Source organism: Dendrobates tinctorius, unplaced genomic scaffold (genome assembly GCF_039654945.1).
Source record: "Dendrobates tinctorius isolate UK_male_01 unplaced genomic scaffold, ASM3965494v1 ptg000062l, whole genome shotgun sequence".
Taxonomy (NCBI): Eukaryota; Metazoa; Chordata; class Amphibia; order Anura; family Dendrobatidae; genus Dendrobates; species Dendrobates tinctorius.
This window is the reverse complement of record NW_027361730.1, coordinates 35,333,259-35,359,829: the sequence shown is the minus strand read 5'-3', so window position 1 is coordinate 35,359,829 and position 26,571 is coordinate 35,333,259. Positions and strand designations below refer to the sequence as shown.

Here is a 26,571-nt window from a genome sequence, read left to right as displayed (position 1 = left end):
CTTATACTGTTACATTGTCTAGATCAATCTGGAGTCTCTTGTTTTAAGTCATGGCATATTTTTAAGAGTTGGCCTACTAAAACTGGCAATGGTTAAACATGCTTTGCATACGCTTCTTGTACTAGAATCTTATTCAAATAGATGCTTGATCATTGATCTATAATATGGTGCTCACACATTGCAGTCTATTTATACTATGCTTGATGATGCATTGCATGAAGACTTAAAGATTTTAAGGCCACTATCACACATCCATAAAACTGGTCTGAGTTGGAGTGTAATATCTAGACTGGCCTCTCTCAAAAGGTTAAGTCAAAATAACCTCTAAACTCATAAAATGCTTGCTTGTATGTGGTGTTTCATGCATGTCTAGATTAAGCATAATCTGTGTAGGGGGTAATCACACCATATTAGCGAGAAAGAATTTGCAATATAAACTGAAGGCTGAGATGTTATGTTGCCTGTTGTCACCTCCCCTCCTTCTGTGCAACAATGCAATCTTCTACCAAGTCAGGAAACTTGCAGCATTAAAAGGCAGAGCTGTAATACTTACTGGCTTCTTTTACTTGAGAGAAAGTTCCTCACTGTTGCTGGAAGAATGGGACCCCTTGCCTTATGTTTGACAGTTGTGGTTTGGTGCAACGGGGGTCCACATCTTGATATGGTGCAGTTTCTCTTGGAGGTAACAGTACAGCATCAAATAAGAATAGTTTGGCGTGTAATGGCAGTGACTCCATGGGGGAGGGAAATATACCTGGTGGCATACTAGAGGGGAAAGCATGGTGTGGTACTCACTGAAGCCTCTATGAAGACAGTAAAGGATGTGGGAAGACTACTTCCGGAGTCCATGTGATATCACCTCGGCATGAGGAATATAAAGCAATCTTGTCATGGTAACTCACCCCAAATGGAGAAATATTCCATAATGGGTAACTGAAATCAGCCAGGAGAGCCTATGGAAAAAGCTACTGTTGGCCTTCGTAGTTCCTGTGTATGGTGGGGGTGAGTCCTAGGGTTCTCCTGCACAACACACAGCGAGATCGCTGATATGTCACAAAACTGGTGATGCATCAGCGATCTCGCTTAAGGGCCTGTCACACTAAGCGATATCACTAGCAATATCGCTATAACGTCACTGGTTTTTGTGACATAGCAGCGAGATTGCTAGCGATATTGCTGTGTGATACTTGCCTCCAGCTGGACCGTGAGAACGTCCTGGACGGTTTCTCGTCAGCTGCTTCCTGTGGCATAGACACGGGTGGGAGGATGTCCGGATCGCCTCATCTGACAGGTAAGTAACGACCCCCCCACCGCTGCTATGTTGCTGGTGAGATTGCCTGTATGGCAGTTCACTAGCGACCACTTAAGCCCCCGTTACACACTGCGATATCGCTGTAAGGTCACCGATTTTGTGACGTTGCAGCTATATTGCTAGCGATATCGCTGCATTTGATACAGCCGACCGGCTCCCCCGCTGGTTATCGCTGATCCGCGCGAGAAGCGCCTGGACCATTCCTCGTCGGCCACTTCCTGCTGGGCTTCCTGTGGCACAGACTAGCGACGCGTGGAGCTGGGCCAGAGGACGCAGGATCGCTGTGTCTGACAGGTAAGTAGCGATCCCCATCCACAGCGATGTCGCTGGTGAGATCTGCCTGTGTGACACCTCACTAGCGATGCACCAGCGATCCTGACCGCATCATATCGCTAGTCAGGATCGCTGGTGCATCGCTAAAGGGCATGTCACACTAAGGTATCACTAGCATGTCACTAGTTATAGCGATAACTAGTGACGTTATAGCGATATTGCTAGCGATATCTGTGTCTGATACTTCCCTATGACCCGCTCCCCCGCTGATTATCGCTGATCGCGCAAGAACGTTCAGGACTGTTTCTCGTCGTCAGCTTCCTGTGGCGCTTCCTGCTGTGAGGACGAGCGATGTGTGGAGCTGGGCGGGAGGACGCAGGATCGCCTAGTGTGACAGGTAAGTAGCGATCCCCTTCCCCAGCGATGTCGCTAGTGAGATCTGCCTGTGTGGCAGCTTACTAGCGACCACTCAGCGATGTACCAGCGATCCTGACTGCGTCATATCGCTGGTACATCGCTAAGTGTGACAGTACGTTTAGTGTGAAGTACCCCTTACAGAAAGCATGAAAGACCTGATCAAGGATGAGATTAAAATGTCCTTAGAGGGGTTAAGGAGCCACATTAGACTCTCAACCTGAAGAGGTTGAAGATTGGGAATAAGGAGGTTATCAGATAAGTCATCCTAGGATGAGATCTAGTAGACTTAACCATGTTCCTGCTGTAACTTGTGCCTGAATCCTCTTTCCAAGTCTTCAATGACAGACAACTTTAAAAAAGAAGAAATCAAAGGGAACCTAGAAGGAAGATTCACAATCTTAAGTACACAGAAATCCCTAAGCCTGGTGGCTTTATGAAAAGAACCTCTCCAGAAGAGTCCTGTGGGGAAAAAACAAACCACTGCAGATGCAAGTCCTTTTGGGTTGGGGTCCCACACATAGAGCTAAGTTCTTCAGCAAAAATAGTTGCCAAATTCATTGTCAAACATGACATCTAGCGGTCATAAAACTAGTGCTACTGGAAGCTCTACTGGAATTAAGGGGACACCATTTAAAAGTGTTGAGACATCGGGACAGCTGTAGCATACGTGAACAAGCAAAGGGGGCACAAGATCCAACAAACTTTTGAAAAATGGGCGCAACCATTGATGTTTACAAACCGAGCAAGCAAAAAGCTTGGGCATTCTTATCCCTAGACCCAAAGGAATTCTCCCAATGGGGTGGATGGAAATGGCCCGGGGGGGGGGGTCAGTCTATGCCCTCCCTCCTATTTCACTAATCCTAATAGTACTGAGGAAGATTCAGACAGAAGTAATACTTATTACTTTTCTGTCCCAGAAGGACCTGGTTCACGTGGCTACATCTGATGGCGATCCATGGTTTTTCCAGAGGTCCCAAACCTACTTACTCAGGGGCATCCCAACATGAGAGCTATCCTGTACATCTGACGGCATAGCGTGTGAGCGGCTGCTGTTAGAGGCCAGGAGGTTCGGAAAACACTGAATCTACCCTAATAACAATTTGTGTCCTCATTGACTGCTGCTTCACACTTAACAAAAGAGCTTGTTCAGAATGGCCAATCCCTGTTAGGCTACATTAACAAGTCTCTGTTTCATGGTCAGGGTAGGGACTCAACAGACTCATATACATATACTTGGCTATGGACTTTGGGTTGGGAACGCTGCAGTCCATATATGGACTGCAAAACATGAATGGGTGAATCTGGCCTTCTGCCTAATTCACACGTCTGTTTTTCACTTACTGTACATCTTCTGGCCTTGTTTTTCCACTGATAGAGTTCTACGGGGCTGTTCATGTGTCTGTTTTTTTTTTTTTGTCTGGACCATATGCCCATAAATATATCATGGCTACATGTCTGTGTTTGGGCAAACTGTCTCCTCAGCGAGGATGAGGACAGGAAATCTAGTGCCACCTATTGGAAGTTTGTGGGCAGCACGGTGATTTAGTAGTTACCGTTGGGGTCCAAAGACAAACTGATAGCCCCAATGAGGACAGTAATGATGACTATAAGGCTGTGTGCACACGCTGCGGATTTTGCTGCGGTTCCGGCCGCGGTGTACAATACAATGATTCCCTATGGGAATCAAAAACCGCAGTGCAGACGGTGCGGAATTTTCCGCGCGGATTATCTGCGGTTTTAAATCCGCAGAAAGAATTGACATGTCAATTCTTTCTGCGGATTCTCCTGCGGTTTGCCATCTCCATTGAGGAGATGCAAAACCGCAGAGCAATCCTCAGGTAAAACCGCAGGTCTTTTGACCTGCGGTTTCACCTGCGGATTGTACAAAATCCGCGCGGATGAATCCGCACCTTTTCCGCAGCGTGTGCACACAGCCTAAAGCGCTGTGGCATTATTTGCACTAACGAAGTAGCTGATGTATCAGAAGCATTACATAAAATGAAACATAGCATACCTTCCAACATCCAGGATTCAGTGAGACATGTCTAAATTTGGGGAGCTGTCTCATGATGTCAGGGCTATGTCTTGACCCAAGGACACCGATACAGTTAACTACACAGGTAAATCATTGAGCTGTCAGGTCTCTATTGCACTGGTCAGTCTAGGTAGAGAAGGAAGTACTGTAAGTAACTGCAGATCATGTGACTGGCAGCAGACACCAACTAAGTAGAGAAGCAGGATCCACATGTGAGCATCAGATTGTGTTGGAGGGCGGCATCGTACTGTGTGTGGGTGACACTGGGGGCATCATACTATGTATGGGTGACACTGGGGGCATCATACTATGTGTGGGTAACACTGGGGGCATCATACTATGTGTGGGTGACACTGGGGGCATCATGCTGTGTGGGGGACACTGGAGGCATACTGTGTGGATGACACTTGAGGCATACTATGTGGGGGACATTGGGGGCATCATACTATGTGGGGGACACTGGAGGCATCATACAGTGTGGATGACACTGGAGGCATCATACTGTGTGGATGACACTGGAGGCATCATACTATGTGGGGGACATTGGGGGCATCATACTATGTGGGGGACACTGGGGGCATCATACTATGTGGGGGACACTGTGGGCATCATACTATGTGTGGGTGACACTGGGCATCATACTATGGGTGACACTGGGGGCATCATACTGTGTGGGTGACACTGGGGGCACCATACTGTGTGAGTGACACTGGGGGCATCATACTATGTGGGTGACACTGGGGCCATCATACTGTGTGTAGGTCACACTGGGCATCATACTATGTGTGGGGGCACTGGGGGCATCATACTATGTGTGGGGGCACTGGGGGCATCATACTGTGTGGATGACACTGGGCATCATACTGTGTGGGTGACACTGGGCATCATACTGTGTGGGTGACACTGGGGGCATCATACTGTGTGTGGGTGACACTGGGGGCATCATACTGTGTGTGGGTGACACTGGGGGCATCATACTGTGTGTGGGTCACACTGGGGGCATCATACTGTGTGTGGGTCACACTGGGCATCATACTATGTGTGGGTGACACGGGGCATCATACTGTGTGTGGGTGACACTGGGGGCATCATACTATGTGGGTGACACTGGGGGCATCATACTGTGTGTGGATGACACTGTGGGCATCATACTGTGTGTGGGTGACACTGGGGGCATCATACTATGTGGGGGACATTGGGGGCATCATACTATGTGGGGGACACTGGGGGCATCATACTATGTGGGGGGACACTGGCTGCATCATACTGTGTGGGTGACACTGTGGTCATACTGTGTGTGTGGGTGACACTGGGGGCATCATACTGTGTGTGGGTCACACTGGGCATCATACTATGTGTGGGTGACACTGGGGGCATCATACTATGTGGGTGACACTGGGGGCATCATACTGTGTGGATGACACTGGGCATCATACTGTGTATGGTTGACACTGGCTGCATCATACTGTGTGGGTGACACTGTGGTCATCATACTGTGTGTGCGTGACACTGGGGGCATCATACTATGTGGAGGTACAACACTTTGTGGTGGCATCATGACTTTGCGACCCTACACTAAGTGACTGTGAAGGCCTGGTTGTGGCTGGCAGACGAGGTGCCAGACAGCTGAAATAAGAGACCCTGTAGAGTGGGTGCTGGAGAGTAAGGTACTGTCACACTTAACGATGCACCAGCGATCCCGACCAGCGATATGACGCGATCAGGATTGCTGGTGCATCGCTAAGTGGTCGCTAGTGAGCTGCCACACAGGCAGATCTCACCAGCGACATCGCAGGGGTCGGGGGTCGCTACTTACCTGACAGACGAGGCGATCCTGACGTCCTCCTGCCCGCGTCCACGCGTCGCTCGTCTCCACAGCAGGAAGCCCAGCAAATATCTCAGCAGGAAGCTGACAACAAGAAATGGCCCAGGACGTTTTCACGCTATCAGCGATAACCAGCGAGGGAGCTGGTCGGAGGTAAGTATCAGACATAGTGATATCGCTAGCAATATCGCTGCTGAGTCACAAAACCAGTGACATTACAGCGATATTGCTAGCGATATCGCTTAGTGTGACGGGCCCTTTAAGCAATGTTTTTCCATTTGCCAGCCCTTTAAGGTTCACAAGAATGGTAGCTGGGCGTTTGTTAATCATTGTGAGCTTCATGAATCGAATTGCAAAGTGTTCACATTTGCTTTGAACCAAGAATTTCAAACTAGATCCTCTCATCTATAACCTGTGCACGTTGTCACTGTGGAAAAGGCAAGTGTACAACTCCTAGTGTGGTTTTGTGTGAAATCTCCCCCCATGGCCGCTGTCAGGGGACTGAGATGTGGAGGAGACTCAGCCCCCTAATAGCTGCAGCCCCCCACAGTCCTACTAGCACAGGACTCCTCATTACCAGGGGCTATAGTGTGGGACGTGAGGCATCAGGTGTAATCAGCACTTAGTAGTTGTCCTGTAGTTCTCCAGCAGGAACACAAGGTGGCACTGCGCTATAAGAGCATACGTTTCCGCATAGCAACTATAGAAGCGGTCGCTAAGGAAAGGGCCGGACGTTTACGTGGTTCTAACACGGAAATACGCAATGCGTGCAGCTGTCTCGCCATCTTTAGTGCTGGCGGCCCACTCAGCAACTAAAGCAAATGCCCATTTCTAGGAGCATGTTGCCAGCTGCTGTCTATACGGAGCTGTGAGGCCGGGACGTCACCAATAAGCCGTGCTCCGTGTACGGACACACAGGTGACAGCTCCACACAAAACGTGCGTAACACACGGGAGCGCCCGCACCCGAGACACTGGCCAGCGGAGCGGATCGCGTGACGTCATGTCGTCTCCCCGTGTGACCACGCCCCTTTCCTTGTTGTGCGGGTGGTAGGGCGGAGCTGGCAGCGTTTCCGGTTCGGCCCCGTTGTGTGTGGGGAAAGAAACCGGGACACCGGGGCGGAGCAAATAACCGGAAACAACGGAGTTTGGGATTGTGTTTAGGCACCTGTCTATGAGCAGCTTCCGGGGCTATTGGCTGCCGTAAGATGTTGTAGTACGGGCATCCGCCACCGCCCTGTGTGCTGGAGACGGACAGAGCCAGGAAGTGCGGAGCCAGCGCCGGTGTGGGAGGCCCGGGCTCTGACTGCGGACATCTATGAGAGCGGCACGGGAGACATAGCAGGCAGCTGAGCCATTGTCCCCGGGACACTCCCCACCCAGTCGCGTACTGACACCGCAGGAGAAAGGTGAGCGCCCTATGCCAGCACCATCTATTGTCTGTGTCACCTGGAGGGGCAGCGGCTGTCAGCTGTGGGCATCTGGGTAAGAGGGGTACCCCACCTGTCAGCTGTGAGCATCTGGGTAAGAGGGGTACCCCACGTGTCAGCTGTGGGCATCTGGGTAAGAGGGGTACCCCACCTGTCAGCTGTGGGCATCTGGGTAAGAGGGGTACCCCACCTGTCAGCTGTGAGCATCTGGGTAAGAGGGGTACCCCACCTGTCAGCTGTGGGCATCTGGGTAAGAGGGGTACCCCACCTGTCAGCTGTGGGCATCTGGGTAAGAGGGGTACCCCACCTGTCAGCTGTGGGCATCTGGGTAAGAGGGGTACCCCACCTGTCAGCTGTGGGCATCTGGGTAAGAGGGGTACCCCACCTGTCAGCTGTGAGCATCTGGGTAAGAGGGGTACCCCACCTGTCAGCTGTGAGCATCTGGGTAAGAGGGGTACCCCACCTGTCAGCTGTGGGCATCAAAGCCTGGGTAAGAGGGGTACCCCACCTGTCAGCTGTGGGCATCTGGGTAAGAGGGGTACCCCACGTGTCAGCTGTGGGCATCTGGGTAAGAGGGGTACCCCACCTGTCAGCTGTGGGCATCTGGGTAAGAGGGGTACCCCACCTGTCAGCTGTGGGCATCTGGGTAAGAGGGGTACCCCACCTGTCAGCTGTGGGCATCTGGGTAAGAGGGGTACCCCACCTGTCAGCTGTGAGCATCTGGGTAAGAGGGGTACCCCACCTGTCAGCTGTGGGCATCAAAGCCTGGGTAAGAGGGGTACCCCACCTGTCAGCTGTGGGCATCTGGGTAAGAGGGGTACCCCACGTGTCAGCTGTGGGCATCTGGGTAAGAGGGGTACCCCACGTGTCAGCTGTGGGCATCTGGGTAAGAGGGGTACCCCACGTGTCAGCGGTGGGCATCTGGGTAAGAGGGGTACCCCACGTGTCAGCGGTGGGCATCTGGGTAAGAGGGGTACCCCACGTGTCATCTGTGGGCATTTGGGTAAGAGGGGTACCCCACGTGTCATCTGTGGGCATTTGGGTAAGAGGGGTACCCCACGTGTCATCTGTGGGCATCTGGGTAAGAGGGGTACCCCACGTGTCAGCTGTGAGCATCTGGGTAAGAGGGGTACCCCACCTGTCAGCTGTGAGCATCTGGGTAAGAGGGGTACCCCACCTGTCAGCTGTGGGCATCTGGGTAAGAGGGGTACCCCACATGTCAGCTGTGAGCATCTGGGTAAGAGGGGTACCCCACCTGTCAGCTGTGGGCATCACAGCCTGGGTAAGAGGGGTATCCCACCTGTCAGCTGTGGGCATCTGGGTAAGAGGGGTACCCCACGTGTCAGCTGTGGGCATCGCAGCCTGGGTAAGAGGGGTACCCCACGTGTCAGCTGTGGGCATCTGGGTAAGAGGGGTACCCCACGTGTCATCTGTGGGCATTTGGGTAAGAGGGGTACCCCACGTGTCATCTGTGGGCATCTGGGTAAGAGGGGTACCCCACGTGTCATCTGTGGGCATCTGGGTAAGAGGGGTACCCCACGTGTCAGCTGTGGGCATCTGGGTAAGAGGGGTACCCCACCTGTCAGCTGTGGGCATCTGGGTAAGAGGGGTACCCCACCTGTCAGCTGTGGGCATCTGGGTAAGAGGGGTACCCCACGTGTCAGCTGTGAGCATCTGGGTAAGAGGGGTACCCCACGTGTCAGCTGTGGGCATCTGGGTAAGAGGGGTACCCCACCTGTCAGCTGTGGGCATCACAGCTTGGGTAAGAGGGGTACCCTGCGTGTCATCTGTGGGCATCACAGCCTGGGTAAGAGGGGTAATAATAATAATACATTTTATTTCTATAGCGCCGACATATTCCGCAGCACTTTACATTTCAGATGGGATTTGTACATACAATAGACATTACAGCATAACAATAATCACATAGATTATAACAAATACCAAGAGGAGTGAGGGCCCTGCTCGCAAGCTTACAGTCTATGAGGAAAGAGGTAGACACGAAAGGTGGGTGGTAACAATTGCCCTGATTGTTTAGACCAGCCATCATGTTAAGTGTGTAACAGTACAGACACAGAGGGCTAATGGATGCATAAAGCATGTGGGAACATGATGCGGGGAACCTGGTTATGGTAAAACTTTTGGCTGTGCCACACAGGGATAGATTAGGTTAATGTGTTAAGGCGATAGGCCAGTCTGAATAAATGTATTTTCAGGGTACCCCACGTGTCAGCTGTGGGCATCACAGCTTGGGTAAGAGGGGTACCCCACATGTCATCTGTTTGCATCACAGCCTGGGTAAGAGGGGTACCCCGCGTGTCAGCTGTGGGCATCACAGCCTGGGTAAGAGGGGTACCCCGCGTGTCAGCTGTGGGCATCACAGCCTGGGTAAGAGGGGTACACCGCGTGTCATCTGTGGTCATCACAGCCTGGGTAAGAGGGGTACCCCGCGTGTCATCTGTGGTCATCACAGCCTGGGTAAGAGGGGTACCCCGTGTGTCATCTGTGGGCATCACAGCCTGGGTAAGAGGGGTACCCCACGTGTCAGCTGTGGGCATCACAGCCTGGGTAAGAGGGGTACCCCGCGTGTCATCTGTGGGCATCACAGCCTGGGTAAGAGGGGTACCCCGCGTGTCATCTGTGGGCATCACAGCCTGGGTAAGAGGGGTACCCCGCGTGTCATCTGTGGGCATCACAGCCTGGGTAAGAGGGGTACCCCGCGTGTCAGCTGTGGGCATCACAGCCTGGGTAAGAGGGGTACCCCACGTTTGAGCTGTGGGCATCACAGCCTGAGTTAGAGGGGTAGCCTGCGTGTCATCTGTGGGCATCACAGCCTGGGTAAGAGGGGTACCCCGCGTGTCAGCTGTGGGCATCCCTTATTTACAGGTCAGCTGCTGTTCCTCTGGGCACGCAGGGGGCCTATACTATCTCAGAGCCTGGGTAAGTTGGGTACCCCACATGTCATCCTTGATGTTGTGCTGGTCACCTACTGTCATCAGTGGTTACACCAGGTTTAATATTATATCACAGTCTAGATAACCTAGTTCCCCCACTTGTGATCCCTTAAATTACACTGTTCCACTGCTGTCACACAAGGGGGTAATGGTCCATCACAGCCAGGCTAACACTTACCACACATGGGTACATCGACAGATCTGTAAACCACAGGAGGCGCAGTGTATGGACCATCGGAGCTGAGGACTGGCTGCAGCCATAGGGGTTGGGCTTCCTAGTAATTGGGGCTATACTACACCACTGTTGCAATAGCAAAGATCAAAGATAAACTACAGAGCAGAAAAGTGATGTCACCCATCACATAACACCGAGTGCTTTACCTGCTCTACAACAGCCTTCTTTTGCAGAGGTGGCAGTGGGATGCGTGCCTTTCTCAGGAGATCTGCAGTAATGTTAGGGATTGTCCCGGCCCATGAGGAGCTACATAAGAATATAGTGGGGAGCTTTATATAGATGATGCATACGATCTCCAGGTTATGACTGTGGCTTGGGATGATCATCCATGCATGTCCCTCCACATAGTGTTGTTGAGTTTCAACATTTCTATTTTTAGCAAAATTGATGAACCAAGTTTTCCAAGTTCTTGGTTCAGTGTCTTAATTTTTGCTGTAATCTCCCTGGGCTGTTAATGGATGACCTCAGCGATCCTCAGTCATGGCTCGTGATTGTTAGGAGTGGCGGAAGACACTAAATAAAAAATATAAATAAAGTGCCTTCGCCACTCGTGGTTCACCGTGCGGTGGATGGAAAAACCGCAGCTAGAAGATGCAGAGCACTATGGCGGTAATGTGCACGGGGTTGGATATCACCCAGGTGCAAGTTAGCAGTCTCTGTTATGGGCACAGAGCTGCAATGGCAGACAGTGGAACTGAAAACGCTGAGCCTGTTAGCAGCACAGGTACTGAGCGGCACACATGTGGTAACCGGTCACCAGAGTAGTTATAAAAATTACGCCACTACATTACCGTAACTGGAAGTGTGCGTGGCGTCGCAACTGCGAACGCCGGGCAGGACTGCAAGCGCAGCGTAAACTGTGCCGCAGAGATGGCACCGCTATATCGCAAGCGCGATGCAGGACACTAGCTGCTGAGGTAGATGGAGCACAGGCGCGCTAGCGCTGCTACTGGCTGAACCCAAACACTCACACAGACGTATTATCAGAGGGAAGGGGTTTCTTAATAAGTCAGTCACCAGTCCAAGCATCCATCAGCAAACATACAGCAGCCGTATGAAAATACTAGCGCATGGCGGAACAGCCATACGCACTTTTTATAGTGAACGGGACCTGCCGGAAGTCCCCAGAGCCCTGGGCTGAACCAATGGAATCAGGAGCAGGACCTGAGCACCTGACTCCTGAACTCCAATGGGAGCTTATCCCATGAGCATGCTCAGAGGAAGGAACGAAGGACTTGGCCTCCGGAGAGAGTTGCTGTAACGCAATCTCCTCTGCAATCTCCTTTGCATTAAACACAGGGCAGGAGACTGCAGCATGTGAGGGTCTAGATTCCTGCCTGGCAATGGCCGAAATCTGACTCCTAACAGTGATCATCTGTCCCCTGGCACTGGGGTCTTCCAGATCAGGGGTCCCCAACCGCCGGTCCGCGGCCCAGCACCGGGCCGCTGCAGTGCCCTTGCCGGTCCGCGGACACAAGGGGAGCCAGGGGCGGTCAGTGGCATAGAGGGGGATGGGGCGGCGCGCAGCAGTTCTTAGCGGCGGCCAGGGAGCGATCCAAGCAGCTCCGCTGCCTGCAAGAGGTAATAGCAGGAGCGGAGCTGCAAGGACCCGTCCAGCTTCCTGCCCGCCGCCCGCGCTTCCTGTCTCTGACTGACACAGAGAGGAGAGCGCGGCCGCTGCTGTGTCAGAGCGAGGAAGCGCGGGCGGCGGGCAGGTGAGAGGAGAGAAGTGGTGTCTGTGTGTATGTATGTATGTCTGTCTGTCTGTGTGTGTGTGTATAATGTGTGTGTATGTATGTATGTCTGTCTGTGTGTGTGTGTGTGTGTGTATGTAGGTATGTCTGTCTGTGTGTGTACATGTTTGTGTAGCCTGGCCCTGGAGGAGATGGGGACATGAGAAGGCCATGAGGGGAGTGATGGCGAGACGGCAGTGATGGGGTGAAGGCAATGATGGGGAGAGGGGAGTGATGGGCTGAAGGCAATGATGGGGAGAAGGGAGTGATGGGGTGAAGGCAATGATGGGGAGAGGGGAGTGATGGGGTGAAGGCAATGATGAAGAGATGGCAGTGATGGGGTGAAGGCAATGATGGAGAGATGGCAATGATGGGGAGAATGGAGTGATGGGGTGAAGGGAGTGATGGGGTGAAGGGAGTGATGGGGTGAAGGGAGTGATGGGGTGAAGGGAGTGATGGGGTGAAGGGAGTGATGGGGTGAAGGCAGTGATGGGGTGAAGGCAGTGATGGGGTGAAGGCAATGATGGGGAGACAGCAGTGATGGGGTGAAGGCAATGATGGGGAGAAGGGAGTGATGGGGTGAAGGCAATGATGGGGAGAAGGGGGTGATGGAGCACTTATTCAAAACCTATGGTGAGTTGAGTCACATTATAAATGTTATTTAATTATAAGTATGCACTGCTACACTACAACCGTGTCCATAGCCCCGCCCCCTTATGACCAAAGCCCCGCCCCTGTCACACCTCCATCCCCGCCCTGCCGGGCCATGGAAGAATGGTCTTGCTTGAAACCGGTCCCTGGTGCAAAAAAGGTTGGGGACCACTGGTCCAGATCATGAGCAATCTTTGCTGTAGTCATATGTCTTCCGCCTTCTGGAGGAGTCTGCTGCTGTGTAGTCTGGTTATGTCCTGCCCTCCTGATTCACCCTCACGATCTGGAGGCTGAAGGCACGGCAGTGCTGAATTATAAAGTGATGGCATGTCCTATCAATAGAGATGGGAATACCCCTTTATGTGCCGCCTACAAGCAGTGTATAGACAAAAGATGGCTGCTGCAGAATGGAAGCTCTCGCTCTGTAGGCTCGATGCAACCTTTTAATACCTAGCTACCCATCGGCTTTATTAGGGAACCCTTTGCTCCTACATTGATTTTTATTTTTTATGTAGCATCTGCAGATACAGAGCCTTTATTTTTGGGATGAAGGGAAGTGATGCCATATCCTAGTACTTTGTGTTCTTGTAATACCATAGGGCATGGCAGTATTCTGATCAGTAACAAAACACCAGCGGTGCCAGTGCTTCCATTCTAGTTTCTCTCTGTAGTTCCACCCCCAGTTTTGGTTTACAAATATAGAAGCACATTGCTGATCAAATCACAAAAGTGACCTAACAGGTTTTTCCATTAGGTAATTATATTGTGTATGGATATGATAAGACATAAGTGATCGATTGAGGTCAGACGGTTAGTACATCTGCAGACTCTCTGATTTGTCACGTTGCAGTTTTGTGCGTCTGAATGTGGTGTATTCAGACCAGGTTTATTGGCCAACCTCAGTGGGGTTGCACTGATGGAATGATGAGTCCTCCTATGGATAAGTCCTAGGTGACCCCTGTATCTGTTTGCAGGGGCTAGACATGGCAGGAAATGGCTTGTCTGGATTAGCCCTAAGGGCTAGTTCGGATGAGAACTTAAGCTGTCTTGAGCAGCAACATGCTTACACAGGGATCCTGAGGCACATATTCGCTCACACCAGAGTAGATGAAAAGCAGTAGTTTCATGGACCTCCGCTGTTCTCCATATTACCGTAATATGTTTAACAGAAGTGCCATTGTCAGCATGTCCTCGTCCAATGTATCTAATGGACGGAGGCCATAATATCAGTATATTGTTGTATTACGCTCACTGCAGGATGGGGAGTGGAGTCTGCTTCTATGGTTTACTAAAATGTAATCCATTTTCATTTCCTCCCAGTGAGTACAGATCTGTCCTGGTCATGTCATATTATCAGACATGCATCTGGGTCTCCTCCAAGTATTTTAGAGAATTGTACAATGTTTCCTTCTATCAAGCGTAAATGGAATGCTCCTGTAAAGAGGACCTTCCACCAGTTTGAGCAGATTTTACTGGCCACATCATGGAATAGTGGTAGCGTGGCTGAGTAAAACACATATATTTTTTTTTTTTTCTCTTCCGTTGTGGAGATATTGGTTTGTAACGTTTTACAATGTATTTTAAAGGGGTTGTCCACTACTCATTCAACCCCCTTCTCAATCACGGTCTACTTCAAGTAAGAAATTAACATCCACAAATCAGACATCCAGAGGAAGTGAGGGCAGCTGCAGCTCTCACTTCCTGTGGATATCCGTTATGTCCAAAGGACGGGAGATATGAAGCGGCTGCTGATTATGTCACGCAATCCCTTCAGCCAATGGCATGTGAGCCCCGGGAGAGCCAGTGCCGACACTGCAGGAATGGCGCTACTACCAGGGCTGTGGAGTTGGTAAGCCAAAACTCTGACTCAAATCCTCAATTTCCATGACTCCGACTCCACCAAAATGGGCTCCGACTACACAGCCCTGGCCGCCGCTGAGTATAGGTTTTCTTATTTTACTTAGGGGAAACATAGTGATTGAGAAGGGTTTGTCTGAGTAGTGGACAGTCCCTTGAAAAAAAAACTTGGTGTTACAAGAGATTAGTCTCTGGGGGTGTGTACTTCTTCCCCTGCATGTGGTTGACCAGTCATCAGCAGGCAGCCACACACAAGGGAGAAAATAACATGCCTTCCTTTTACCACTGATCTGTGTAGCTACTGGGCAGAGATACAGTAGACTTTGAGTTATGTAGCCCACAGGGGTTGGGTGTTACAGCTGTAGTATGGGTATGATCACAATGATCACATAGCCTGGGGCCTTGTGTGTGCTGGCATACAGTGGACACACTGTGAGCCACATACTATGGATCTGTACTGATAGTAATGTCCTTCACCTTCTCATAATATAACCAGATTTTAATATCTGTAGCATAAGCCATAATAAGTATTCAGATTCTTGTTTCTAATGCGTGTAGCCTCCAGCAAGTTTCCATGGTCTTAGGCTGTGTGCACACATTGCACATTTTGATGCGTTTCCGCAGAATTTTTGGACGCGCAGAATTGCATCAAATCCACAGTGTAGTACAGTAACAATGATGGTCAATGGGAATTTGAGAATTGGTGTGCACATGCTGCGGAAAGATCTGCGTGGATTCTCAGCGTTTTATTTTCCACAGCATGTCAATTCTTTTTGAGGACACGCAGCGTTTCTGCACCCATTGACTATACATTGAGTAAGGCAAATCCACACATCAAAAAACGCATGACAATCCGCCACAAATCCGCGTGAAATCCGCAAGCATTTTGGTCTGCGTTTTCTGCCAAAATGTGCAGATTCTGTGTGGAAAATTCCGCAGACAAATCCGCAACGTGTGCACATACTTTAAACTTCAGGATTTCCATTTCTGTAGGACATTTTTCAGTAGCTGCATTGGCATTCTAGTAACCTTTCTTACTAAAAGCAGAGGTGTCAGATCTTTTGATCCTCCCCATGAAATAACAATTCTGGAGAACCTTATGCTGTTCCTTTGCTATTTTTTCTATACAAATAAATTGACAAGTGTTACCTTTTCCTTTGTCAGTATGGTGTGAGTATACAGTCTGATAAAGTAGAACAGATCGGTGATTGTCAGCTCTGTATTGACAAATGAAATGGCGCTTCCCAGTCGTCCTTTCATTGATGCAATTTCCGGAGTAATAAAAGGTGAATTTTGTGTTGTAAGGAATAATGCCCCATAGCTGCTATTTTATGAGAAATACTAAGTATTTGTTAGAACAGATGTGGGGAGGTGGCGGATCGCTCTTATATTGAGTTTGTCCATTCAGAGCTTTGTTATAAGAACATACGTTCCAGCAATCATTTATTTTGTGGTCTGTCCTGTATGTGTCTAATCGGCATTGCTGTTAGGATTCATCAGCTGTCTTTAAGATGCAGGTAAGATAATCTATAGAATTGAGGAAAGAAATTCAGGTCCCCTGGTCCAGAAGATGGCGCCTCTTCTAACTAGTAAGCCCTTGCAACATCAATGCACTGCGGCAGAACGCACACATGACTATGCGGGCGTCGTTCTGATCAGTCTGGGCTCCAGGGAGCTCACAAGGAGTGTAAGGTTCACAATGCTCTGGTCCAGTGGCCATGAACCGTCACCACTGGATCAGTGTCCCCAAAAGTCATTTTGCTCTGTTATTGACTTACCTACAGTCCCTGTGTTTGGGCGCACTGCATGTGCTGCCAACAGCAACTTATATTCTCCCCTTGAAGAAATACTTGTGGTGGAATAAATCTTACGGCATCAGACATGCCTTTATGTGGCCAGAGGTTTGGATTGGTGGGAATCTGAGCCCCCAATCACCTATAGAGATGGGCAGCTTTTCCTCCGTTCCCTGTAGTGTGAGCCTGCCTGGCTTGGGGTGGAAGCACAGCGCTGTAGGTGTGAGAAGCGCCTTCGTTTCCAGACGTCAGCAGTCTTGCATGAGTTAAGGCTGTAGTTAGATTGCAGAACAGGAGAAGGTGACTCACAAAGGGGAGCTGTTTGTTTCCTTCAGTCTCTGCCCACACCCATGTGTTAATGTAAAACAAACCATTATGTGGAAGATGAGATTGTTCTATCAGTTTTTATACCACAAATGATTTTTTTCCATAATAATTGTCTAAGAATATAACCAGTTAACCTTTCCTATTAGCTAGTGATGAGCGAGTATACTCGTTGTTCTGGTGGTCTCTGAGTATTTTGGCGTGCTCGGAGGTTTTCGTCGTCGTCATCTGCATGATTTGCGACTTGTAGACAGGCTGAGGAAAGCCTGTTTGTTAGGGAATCCCCACATGTATTCAGCCTGTCTAGCCGTCGCAATTCATGCAGCTGAGACAACGAGAACTAAGTCTCCGAGCACGCCAAAATACTCGGAGGACACCCGAGCAACGAGTGTACTCGCTCATCACTACTATTAACCTTTACAGCAGATTGTCCACTGCTGCATGGTCCTATTAAAGGGGTTGTCCAAAGAGAAGTTGTAATCTATCCTGTGAGGGTCCGACCGCTGGAACCCGCACTGATCAGACTGTGGCGTGTTATCCCCCTTATCGCCACTTAGGTGTACACACAGGAATGCTTCTTCATCTAGTGTCTATGGGGCTTTTGGACGCTGCGCTCAGTGTTTTGTTTTTTGTTTTTTTTCTGGCAACTCCATAGAGAATGAACAGAGAAGCAGTCTGGCATATGTACTGCTCTCCATTTTAAATGGTGGGTTACCTGAATCAAAGTGCTCTGTTCTGCAAGACACAGGAGTTGGACCCCTGCTAATCTATACGTTATCACTAGTGATGAGCGAGTGTGCACGGATGAGGTGTTATCTGAGCATGCTCCTGTGAGTGTCCTCGGTGTGCTTGAATGCTATGCTCAGTCCCCGCAGCTACATGTCTCGCAGCTGTTCGACAGCCACAACACATGCAGGGATTACTTAACAAAATAGGCAATCCCCTGCATGTCAAACAGTCATGAGACATGCGGGAGCGGGGACTCGAACATAGCATTCAAGCACACCAAAGATACTCTATTAGCACACAAACATGTTCTCATGACTCCTTATCCAAGCACTCACTAGTTATCCCCTTTCTTCATTGGGTAACTCGTTTAAAGGGGTTGTCCAGTCTTGAGGCTTAAATCTGCAGTCACTCTGTGTGGTTGCAGACTTGTGAATCCCCTGTGTGCACAGGATTCTCCAGCATCGGGAGCTGGCGGTCATGTGACCACAAGTATGCAATTTGCCTACTTCTGGCCACATTAAGACTAGACGTGTCCAGCCTCGTTGAATTCACTTGTATTGCACAAGGCATAATCCTCAGAAAATGGGCTCCTGATCCTCCATTCCTCTGCACAACCACAGTGGAGGAGGCATTTAGAGAGAGCAGCAGTAGAGCATGGTGATGGGGCTGGGTCATTTCAAGGGAATCTTCCATATATGGGCATGCAGGTCTCTGAAATGTAAAACCATTCTCACCTTTTATATCTTCTATCTGCTGTTACATGCCACGGTAATTAGTGGGTTTTACTGATATGCAAATGATGTGTTAATTGCTTTGAATGTCAAAGGGCTCCTAACAAGGCTTGGCCTAACAAGGTTGTTTTCCTGCCCAGAACCAGTTGCTTTATAGCTTGATAGCTCACTAGCAATCAAACTAAAGGCTGGTGCTGGGCACAGAAACAACCACAGGAGGCAGTGGCTCCTTAAGTGCTCTCTCACACCCAGAGCATATAATACCTCATATGCATGTGAATGAAAATGCTAATTACCGAGGAATGCAGCAACTGATATAACGTGCTGATGATGTACATACATATGCGGAGGTGGGCTGGGGGTGTTGGTCTTACTGACAAATTCGATGGTAATCGGTATTGGTTTAACTAAAATACATATATTTATTTTCTGGCTTTCCACAGCTTTCTCCTCCCCTTCCTGTTATACGGATGACTAAATTGGTGGAATGTATATAGGCTTTTCCAGGATTCTGGTAATGCACTAATATCGGCAGAATTAAAATTGTACGTGTCAAATAATTGTTATATTTTATAACAGGCAGCTGCTAAACACTGATATTTACTAGTAGAGACATATACGGTAATAATATTCAGGCTGTATTGGACGTTTCTGCTTTTGGCATAAAAAATCTGCGGTATATTGGTTTCTGGCTAGGCTTGAGTTTGAGTATTTGTGTTCATAGCCGGCCTGCTTTAAAAGAAATAAATCTCTTTAAAATTGGTTAAAAAAGTGATTTTCCTGGGTGTCACCAACACAAATTACAAAAGGTTTAGGAGCCACCGGATCAAACATTCATGTGAAAGATGAAACGTTAGAAAGTGCTGTGTAATGAGGCTGGGGGAGGGGATGCGTCTGAATTGAGAATATTCTATACCTTTGTGCCACGCTGCTCCTCTTCTTTCAGCGTTTGCTGCCTTGTTTTATTTCAAGCACTCTTCTGGCATTCTGCGCAGTGGGCACCATGTGTGTAGTGCCGGTTGGCAGCAGGATGGCAATGTGCGTTGCTGTAAGGAGTGCTGCGTCTGATCTTCCTGACATACTTTAATCTTGGGGCCAGGCCATGTAGATGTATAGTAATCTTCCCTAATTATGTTACTCGCCGTGCCTCAGCGGCTCGTGAATCATCACGTTTCTTTAATGATATAGAAAGGTGTAGCAGTACAGAGGGCGAATGCGATAAATGTAGTGTACCGCAGGCGGGGGCTCAGCATTTTTTAAAGGGGCTGTCCACTTTGTTTAAAAAATGTTTTGGGGGGGCACAATTCAGTGTCCCTTCCATGTTCACCTGCTTTATGAAGCGCCGTCTACTTGTTTCTGCAGCTGTCTTCACCCGCTGACCAGCACTTCCTCCCATAACATGGCTGCTGGCGGAGGAGCCTTTGACCAGACCAGTTCATCAGCCTCCTCCAATAGAAAGGCAGCTTTCTTACGGAAGATGTTTATCCGTTGGAGGAGGTGAATGGACACATCCGGTCACATGATCCTCCACTAGCAGCCTAGGTTTATCGTTCTTCGGTTGCAGCGACCTTTTTACCAAAACTGACAACAGGAAGTGCTGCCATATTGGTTGTCACCTGGAACTGGCATTTCTGTAAATGGTCTCGCTGGTATAGCTTGAGCATGCTAACTGAGTGACGCGTGGTTCCCAGCTTCAAAGAAGTAAACTCAGACGTGATAACCGGTATGTACCATACTTCCTCCTTTTCTGCACATTTACATTAAAGGTAATCTGTTATGGTGGTGAGCGAATGTGCTGGCATAAGGTGTTATCTGAGCATGCTCGGGTGCTGACAGTGTCTTCAGAGTCTCTGCACATGTCTCATGGCTGTTTAATTTCCTGTTTAATCTAAGAGCACCATAATGTAGGGGCAGAGAGCCTAATTCGAGGGATGTGCCACTTTTTAGGCCATGTGCGCAAGATTTTTTTTTTTTTTTTTTGCAGAACTGAGGGACAAACCTATAGAGTAAAGGATATACTTTTTATAGTAGCCAAATACACCACATGAGTATGTGCTCAGTTTAAATTGTGTCTTGAGGTTGACAGCCGCCTTTTAATGGGAGCCTTCCACCTCTTAAAAAAAAAAAAAAAAAAGCTCTGTACCTGCAAAGCTGGTGGTAATCTGCAGGTAATAGTGTAACCATGTCTGTTAGCTTACAGGAGCAGCAGCTACAAGGAGAAAATGATGATCTCTTCTCCCTGCAGGCACTCCTGGGGCGGTGCGGAGAGCCACTGCTCGCCACTCAGTGGGGGTGCTATAACCTCACTCCCTCTGCAGCATGTGTGTGTAGGGTTACAGTGTGCTCCCTGTATAGTGAGTGGCTGTAACTGAGCCGTACACCGCCCCAATGACAAAGTGAGGCGTTTCAGGGCGAATAGGGTTTCATTTTCAAGCCTGCCAGACATGACTGAAACACTATTTACCTGTAGATTACTACTTTATCTTCAGGTATCTTGTGTGTTTGCAGGTGATAAGTTCCCTTTTAGATGGATCATTAATATCTATGTACTTAACAATCTTAAAGGCCCCGTCACACTAAGCGACTTACCAGCGATCCCGACACCGATATCAAGGTGTCAGGATCGCTAGTAAGTCGCTATGTGATCGCTGGCCATCGCTGTAAAAAATCGAATCAAAATAAAAATTATATTCTCACCTTCCGACGTCCCGTTCAGCCATCCTGCCTCTCTCCACGCTCCGGTCCCAGTGATCCTTTGTACGAATGACCGCGAGACTTTATCTCTCGAGACCGTGACATCTCGCGGTCATTCGTGCAAAGGATCACTGGGACCGGAGCGTGGAGAGAGGCAGGATGGCTGAACAGGACGTCGGAAGGTGAGAATAACAATATTTTTTATTATTTTTTACACCTGATCGCTGGTCTCCCACCTGTCACACACAGCGATGTGTGCTGGCCAGCGGGAGACCAGCGACCAAAGAAATGTCCAGAGGTTTCTTCCAGCGATCAGCGATACCGGCAGGGGGGGCGCTCGCTGATCGCTGTCACACACAGCAATCTCGCTGGTGAGATCGCTGTTACGTCACAAAAGCTGTGACTCAGCAGCGATCTCGCTACCGAGATCGCTGTGTGTGACAGGGCCTTTAGTCTGTCGTTGTTCTTGGTATAGGTCCTGTTTACACAGATGTGCTACCGAGATCGCTTAGTGAGACGGGGCCTTAAGTCAGGCTTTCATTTTATTTATAACTGGCTGAAGAGCCCGACGCTGCCCAGGCATAGTAACTAAAGGCCCTTTTACATTTAGCGATGCACCAGCGATCCGACCAGCGATACGACCCGGTCAGGATCGCTGGTGCATCGCTAAATGATCACTAGTGAGATTTCACACAGAAAGATCTCACAGCGATGTAGCAGCGACGCAGCGCACGATACTCACCTTTCACACACAGCGATCCTGACGTCCTCCCGCCCGCCTCCACACGTCACTCGTCGTCACAGCAGGAAGCCCAGCAGGAAGCGAACGACGAGAAATGGAGCCGCCCGATCTCGCGTGATCAGCGATGGACAGCGGGGGAGCCGGTCGGAGGTAAGTATCACACATAGGGATATCGCTATAACATCACAAAATCAGTGACGTTTTAGCGATATTGCTAGCGATATCGCTATGTGTAAAACCCCCTTAACTGTGGTTAGTTATAACAAATTATAATTATCCTCCATCCCATAGGCCCGTGCCCATATACCCATCATACATATCCACCATCCCATAGTCCCGTGCCCATATACCCATCATACATATCCACCATCCCATAGTCCCGTGCCCATATACCCATCATACACATCCTCCATCCCATAGTCCCGTGCCCATATACCCATCATACATATCCTCCATCCCATAGTCGAGTGCACATATACCCATCACACATCCTCCATCCCATAGTCCCATGCCCATATACCCATCACACATCCTCCATCCCATAGTCCCATGCCCATATACCCATCACACATCCTCCATCCCGTAGTCCCATACCCATCATGCATATTCTCCATCCCATAGGCCCGTGCCCATATACCATCATGCATATTCGCCATCCCATAGTCCCGTGCCCATATACCTGTCATACATATCCTCCATCCCATAGTCCCGTGCCCATATACCTGTCATACATATCCTCCATCCCATAGTCCAGTGCCCATATACCCATCACACATCCTCCATCCCATAGTCAACCATTATGACATCATAATGAGCGGCGGGGTTTGCAACCTATGATGACATCAGCGTCGCCATGGCAACCATTATGACATCATAATGAGGGGCGGGGCGTGATACACACACACTTTTTCCCCATTATGTAGATAGGGGCAAAATTGTTTGGTGAATTGGAACGCGCGGGGTTAAAATTTCGCCTCACAACATAGCCTAGGACACTCTCGGGGTCCAGACGTGTGACTGCCAAATTTTGTGGCTGTAGCTGCGACGGTGCGGATGCCAATCCTGGACACACACACACACATACATGCATACATACATACATACACACACATTTAGCTTTATATATTAGATTTTTTTTTAATGTATAATTTTTCAATGGCTTTCGCTGTCTAGAATAACCTATATGGTACCGGTAATCATGATTAGCAAACGTGATGTGAGCCCTATCTATATTTAACACGGTAAACTTTGCAATATTAATAAGGGAATCTGCTACCTAATTGGAGAGCAGCATAATGTAGCTGCAGAGACCCTGATACCAGTGATAACACTTACTTGGCTGCTTGCTATAATTTAATAAACTTGCTGCCTGCTAGTCCTCCATATTGATGAGCTCTATATAACCCAGCCCCACCGCGATTGATAGTTTTCTGCCTCTGTACAGCATTCAGAGAACTGGGAGATCTGCAGCAGATAAAACAGGGATTTTATCAAAACTGCAGCAAGCAGCCCAGCAAGTGACACATCAGTGGACTCTGGGTCTCAGCCCCAACATCATGCTACTCTAAGATGGGTAGTAAAAACTTGGTAACAAGTTTACGTTTGAAGAAATGAAAAATGGCTTCCCATCTACGGCACCCAATGAACTAAGCAAGTGTGACCCCGGCCTAAGTCTGAGGGTCTCGTTTGGCTCTGATAGACTTGCATTGAGTTCTCACAGCAAACACTGGAGCGATCCGGCAGGTCACAGCCTGCGGAAGACCACCAGAGCGGCACTGATACCCGATAAAGACAGCGGCTGGTAAGTATTAGACGTGGGCCGGAGAACTTCTGTTTGTGAAAACACTACAGCTGTAAAATGAAAAACAAAAACTGATCCTCTCCCCTTCAGTGGTGCTTTCATTGTATAACACGCTCTGCAGCTTTAGTAAAGACCGCGTTTCAGTTCCTCACAATTTTGAACATCTTTGTTTGCCATCAGTCAATAGGGGGAAAAAAATGTTTTGCTTTCGGCCCCCATGCCGCCCTGTGTCTGCTCGCTGTACGGGGGGGGGCACAGTCCTCTCTCCTGTACTGATAGACTGCAGCAAAGTAGGGGAGTAAAATGCCTCAGTTGGGGTCGAAGCTTTGTTCTCATTCTCTGGCTGCAAGGAAGATTGGTGCTCTGTAAGATTGTAATAATTTATCAGCCCCGTTAATTGATTCCGAATATGCTCGGTCTGTCCAGCCCTCTTATTTTCGGTGGCAGCGGAAGTACGGTGTAACTTCTGCAGATAGTTTGGGTATAAATCCCCACACACTTCCCCGAAATATCTGCTGATGAATTTTAGCGCGTCTCTTGGCTGGTTAGTCCGCTGTGCACGGTCATGTTATACAGTCTTGTAATATTAATGAGGGCCAGTCCTAGCGAGTTAAAAATGGTTGTATTGATTGTGTCATGTGGGCACACTAGGCCTTTTCTCCTCCGCTTTGCTTTCTGCAGGGTGGGGGGGCTTTGTTCCAGGCAGAGAGCTCGTGCTGAGCGTTCTGCGCTCGTCACAATGTTCCTCCTCTCCTGAATTCATGTGGGTAACATAATTGCATGACACCCACTCATGGAAGCTTTTCCTTGCTTTCCTCTACACAGTAATGAGCATGGGAGGTAATTTCACTGTCTTCTGGATGTATGGATGCAGTCGCAGGTAGCAGTCTCGGAAATAACCCCCGACTCGCCGGCATACCTGTGTTATTCTGGATCCCGCTGGCTTCCTTTCGTGTATATTGATTACACAATGCATTAGTGTTTATCAACAAAATGACATCAGTTTTGTATCATGTGACCGGTGGGTTACGACAAGGTCACATTTCCAATGTGATATCTGTAATAATAATCATTGCAGTTTATGGGTCACTAGCACATTCTGCAGCCGCTGCCCTTTAAATCACTGTGGATCTGATATTTCCAAACCGGTCAGCAGTTGTTTAATGGCCTGGTCGCATGGGATTCTATGTGCATAAAATGATCATTAATCCAGTCATTCTGCGCACATAAAATATTGTAATCGGCAGTACATTTCCTGTTCAGAGGATGAGGAGCTGCTGATAATAATTTAATGTGGGTGATCAGCTTGGGTAAACATGCTAGAAATCAGCAAGTATCATGCTTGTTCCCGATTATCAGCTCTTTTAAATGGACCTTTATTCTGCTTGTTTGGGGTAGTGTATTCCACAAAGCTGGTGCAGCACAAATATTTTTAAAAAGAGGAATGGAAGGTTCCCATTATGGGGGATTTTAATTTTAGATCATTAGCACAGTTCAGTGCATGGGAAGGGTAATAAACATGGTAAATGGGGGTGGTAGATATGAGGAAGAAAGGAGGGGCAGTGTTTAGTACCGTTTAGACTAGCTCATAATTTAGAATGAGCAGTAATCAGAATGCTCATTTGACAGTTAACTTGTATAAACATGTCGGCAATCGCCCATTTATTGAGTGATTGAATGTGTATTGTTCACGTTGACATTAAAATCATTGTCCCGGCAGCACATGGTCCCGTATATACAGGTGATGTTCTGATAACGGTGCACAAAAATTTGTGGACGACCTGTCTAGAGAGTCCATCAACTGCCGATAGGCTATACTCATGCCAATCGGCAGTCGTTAAATGACCGCGGTCGGCAGGGGAAAACGAGCCTTACAGTCAACAGTTTACATCAGAACTTATCACTTGAATTTTCCAACCCAACTCCAATACCATTCCAATGTGCTGCATGGCAATGGATGTATCCGCATGTCTCGTTACAAACTGTGCATTTTTGCATTGTTTATGGAATGCATGTACAGCGTGCTATTTGCCCCTCGAATCATTTTGGCCATGCTTCAGCTCATTAAAAATATCAAATAGTTTACTATTTCTGCTGTCCTAAAACGTATTGTTAATTTTATGTCACACTTTGAAGTAATTATGAGTTTAACCACATTTTTCTTTTTTTTTGTGTCTACATCAAGTAAATCCTTTTTGGTAGTGTTCTAGCGCAGTGTGTGTCCGTCTGCTTGGTGATGTCCAGTCTCCTTAATGCACTACTTAATGACTCATCTGTCCTTTTAGGCTGTTCAATAATAAATGGGCCGATTACTGTATGAGCTCATTTCTACACAACGGACAGTGGCGCTGGATGAAAGGGTCTTCTCACCATCATCTGGTACTATTGATTTTAAAACCAAAGCTTTGACTTGGAAATCTGCCCTATGCTATTCCTGATGAAACCTTACTGATCTACAAATATAAGCTGATTAACCATTTCCGTAGGAAAGTGTTGTGTAATTTAGCATCTTCCTTTATTGGTGTTGTAGCAGAACAATTCAGATTTTTTTTTTTTTTTTGTTGCTGCCCATACATTATTTTATTAATGTACGATATATTACCCAATTGCTTCTCACAAAATTAGAATATCATCATAAAGTTAATTTTTCAGTTCTTAAATACAAAAAGTGAAACTCTTATATTATATAGAGTCATTACAGACAGAGTGATCTATTTCAAGTGTTTATTTCTGTTAATGTTGATGATTACCCAAAAGTCATTATCTCAGTAAATTAGAAAAATTAACAAAAAATACAGGCATAGGCTTCCTAAGTGTTTAAAAAGGTCCCTTAGCTGGTTTCCGTAGGCTCCACAATCATGGGGAAGACTGCTGACTTTACAGGTGTCCAGAAGGCAGTCATTGACACACTCCACAAGGAGGGTAAGCCACAAAAGGTCATTGCTAAAGAAGCTGGCTGTTCACAGAGTGCTGTATCCAAGTATATTAACGGAAAGTTGAGTGGAAGGAAAAAGTGAGGTAGAAAAAGGTGCACAA

At 48.4% G+C, this 26,571-nt stretch overlaps 1 protein-coding gene across 6 annotated transcripts in view; it reads left to right on the top strand.

Annotated features, from left to right (window-relative positions):
* The first annotated feature begins 6,668 nt into the window (after window positions 1–6,668).
* CSNK1G1 (casein kinase 1 gamma 1) overlaps window positions 6,669–26,571 on the top strand; it is a 79,585-nt gene continuing 59,682 nt past the window's right edge. Inside the window, exon 1 of one of the 6 annotated variants that reach the window (XM_073579518.1) lies at window positions 6,669–6,800. The gene's annotated coding sequence lies outside the window, so the exon portion shown is untranslated. Of the gene's footprint in view, window positions 6,801–6,873; window positions 7,271–26,571 lie in introns of those variants that run through there. The other 5 variants (XM_073579519.1, XM_073579521.1, XM_073579517.1 and 2 more) reach the window with 5 other exon arrangements.